We start from the raw sequence: 3,709 nt of genomic DNA on the forward strand, positions 1-3,709 counted from the left end.
GAAAGCCTGAGCGAATGTTTTCTCTCGATGTGATTCTCTTTAGGTACACTCTACATCATCGGTCACATTCTTCTGTGACCCCATAATCTATTTTCTTTTCTTTTTTTTTTTTTTTCCAGAACCGGGGATTGAACTCAGGCCCTTGTGCTTGCCCAGCAAAAGCTTATTCTACTGAGCCATCTCCCCGTCCCTTCACTGGCCCTTTTGTATTGTTTTGGATTTTGAATATCATTTTAAATACTCAAAGGGACTGTGTAAGTGATTAAGGAAAAATAATGCTTGGAATGGCAACATAGGAAAAAATACTTTCAAGAGAATGAAATTCAAATGGTGAGTGAATATAGGAAAAGATGTTCAGATTCACCATAAATCAAAGGAATGCAAAGCCCAGGGATAATGATGTTTCCTTTCTTACTTACCAGACTTACATTAAAAAAACTCATGATGTTCATTGATGTTGAGGTGTCAAGAAATACAGTCCCCATGTCACTCATGAATTATCCAAAGGCTAAAATTTTGTCAGTTTCCTTCAAAAGCTAAAATGTCTATGTCTTTTGATTCATTAATTCCAATTTGGAATTCATAATATGGTAAGAAATCTAAAATGATACAAATATGTATATATGCTGTAGTTTATTAGAATTTTTTGGTATTGTTTACCGTTATAGCCTAATCATCTCAGCATGAAATTTTAAGAATAATTCAAGAACTTGACTTGCACCCAGAGTCATCAAATTATATTTCATCACATTCGCTTTGTTTTTTTATCACATACTGTCTCTCGCACATAGTTTCCTGTCCCTGAGCAGGAGAGTTCTTTATTCTATACTATTTCATCATGCATTTGCTAAAATTCTGGGACATTGTTATGCAGTTCATGTGTATCCATCAAAATTAAGGAATTAGTATTGCTACAACAGCATTTTCTTATTTTGTTTTGCTATATAGTTCAAATCGGCCTTGAACTTACTTTGTAGTCTACACTGCCTACAAATTGCACGGATCCTCCTGCCTTGGTTTCCCAAGTGCTGAGTTGATAGGGGTGTGCCACCACGCCTGGCAATACAATAGCATTTTTAAGAAAATGCATTCATATTTTTCAAATTGTCTTAGTAATATTTTTATAGCAAAAATATTCTTGTGCTGCATTTCTTGTCTTGTCTCTTTAGTTCATTGAATCTGGAGCAGCTTCCACGTCGTTCTTTGAATGCCATGTCATCGTCACTTTGGAGAGTCCAGTGGGTTATTTTGTAGACTTCTCGCTGTGGGCTAATGTGATATTCCCTCCTGATTGGGGCCATGGAGCCAGTTCTGGGGGAAGTAGACCAGAAGTCATGTATTTTCCTGGGGCCATTCCATCAGGGCCCCTTGCTGCAGTTTGGTCTCTTTCCTGGTGATGTTATTTTTTACCATCTGGTTAAAACATTGCTTGCCAGGTTTTTAGTTTAAAGATACCGTGTTTTCTCTTTATAAGGCTTTGAGTATATATTTTGAGACTTTAAGAATACGAGGATAGTCCTCAAATTTTCCTCAACTCATTTTAATATTCAATTATGATTTACACCTAGGTCAACTATTAATATCATGGTTGCCTAATTTCATCACTTATTCTACATTTATTAGTTTGTTTTATACTGTCAGAAACAGCTTTCAGGCTGGGCGTGGTGGTGCAAGCCTGTAATCCCAGTATAGTACTAGAAACAGCTTAAGCCTGTAATCTCAGTACAGTACTCGGGAGGCTGAGGCAGGAAGATTTTTCTGGGTTTATGGCTAGCCTGGTATATATAATGAGTTCAAGGCCAGTCTGACCTGTATCAAAAACAAACAACATGAAAAATCTTTCTTTCTTTCTTTGCTTTGTATCAGTATGGAGTAATTGTTCTAATTCTACTTAAAATCATATTTCTGAACATTTCTTTTTTTTTTTTTTTTAAACCAAAGCATTTATTTTGAGTGACTGCTGCAATTCTCAAGATGAACTGGACGCTGCAACTTCTGCTCTCTTGGAATTAGGTGTCGTTCCTTCACGGAATCCATGTCTGAATCTGTGATACGCAATTTTTAGGTGCCTCTTGCGACCAGTTCCGGTGGCATTTCGCCTTTGGGCCTTTGTACTCCAGTTATGCTTTGTCTTGCGCTTGGCGGGATAGCCACATTTGCCCCAAGTCGACTTCTGAAGGAGGTAGGCCTTAAGAGCCACAGTGGCGGCACAATGTGTGCGTCTTATTAAGACCCTTTCCAAAGGATGACGTTCCCTTTGTCATCTCGCTTGTGCTGCAGAGATCAAAGAGACCGGAAGAGAAGGCACTTCCACTATCTTGAACATTACTTAACATAAAACATTTTCACTATAATTTTATTAAGACATATGCCCTGAATTCTATCTATCTATCTATCTATCTATCTATCTATCTATCTATCTATCAGCTATGGTACCAGAATTAGAAAATAAGGATTTTTGCACTGCAGAGTCTGTCCTTTTGACATTTTAGAACACATTCCTTGTTTGTGGCACAGCAAGATGGCTCTGGCCCACTCTCTTCTTGTGCTACCCTGTTCTCATCCATTTTCCTGAGAAGCCATATTTGTATTTAACAGAAAAAGGTAGTTAGTAACGAGGATATGGGTGCTATGCATATGGAATACTTCGGGGGTTTTTTGTTTTATTTGTGTGTGTGTGTGTGTGGCTGGCTCAGCCCACCCTGGGTGGGGCTGGCACAGTATGTGGTGCTGGGGTCGAACCGTTGACCCTGCACTTTTGCCTAAGCTTGCCTAAGCAGGCACTTTAGACCGCTGAGCTGTCTCACTGGTCCTTTTTTTTTTTTTTTAAATTGCTTTGGATTTTGAGTATCATTTTAAATACTGAAGTAAATTAACCTAAACATTTACCAGAGGAATCTGTTAAAATATATCCACGTGTCTTCATCTGATTTCTGTTGCTATAATAAAATTCAAGATCGGTAAATTTTTAAAGAATAGAAGTTGATCTCCTCACTGGCATCTTTTGGACACTGGTGAGGGTCTCTCTTGCTACAGCATAGCATCGTGGAGCGCATCACAGGACAGAAAAGTATTTGTCAGCTCAGATTTTTCTCCCTCATATCCAGCCATGAGTCCCATCGTGAGGGCCCTGCTCTGATGGCCTTATCTACTGCTGATTACCTTCCAAAGGTGCCATCTTCAAATGTCTTCAGCACATGAATTTAGAGATTATTATGGTAGCACATGAAAATTAAAGGACTCATTCTGACCACAGCAGCACACAGAGGTGTACAATGCAGCTGCTGAGAACATGGAAGACAACCAATCATATATTTTATTTGGAAAAGCAAATTAATGAGTAGTTAGTATTATTTACCTTCAAAGTTATAGTTGAGTAAATACGTGCTCCAAAAGAAAATTATACAAATCTAGACGATTATATACCAAAACACATTATTTTTAAATTGTGAGTTGGGATAAGAAATAGGATGAGGGCCGGCCAAATAGCTCAGTGGATTAAAGCACCTGAAAGCAGGCTTAGGGGGCAGGGGTTCGATCCCTGGGCCTGACATGCCGGCCTCGAACCTAGGGCAGGCTGACACAGCGATGGAGGCTGGGTGTGGTGGTGTGCACCTGTAATCCCAGCTCTAGGGAGGCTGTAAACAGGCGGATCACTATGAGTCTGATCTAGTAGTGAGATGCTGACCACCCTGTAGACCCTTCCCTA

The 3,709-nt window shown here is 39.3% G+C and overlaps 1 pseudogene; it reads right to left on the minus strand.

Annotated features, from left to right (window-relative positions):
- Nucleotides 1-1,946: 1,946 nt before the first annotated feature.
- On the minus strand, nt 1,947-2,264 carry LOC101565060 (annotated as a pseudogene).
- Between the last annotated feature and the right edge of the window lie 1,445 nt (nt 2,265-3,709).

Source organism: Octodon degus, unplaced genomic scaffold (assembly GCF_000260255.1).
Source record: "Octodon degus isolate 3935 unplaced genomic scaffold, OctDeg1.0 scaffold00025, whole genome shotgun sequence".
In the NCBI taxonomy this organism is placed as follows: domain Eukaryota; kingdom Metazoa; phylum Chordata; class Mammalia; order Rodentia; family Octodontidae; genus Octodon; species Octodon degus.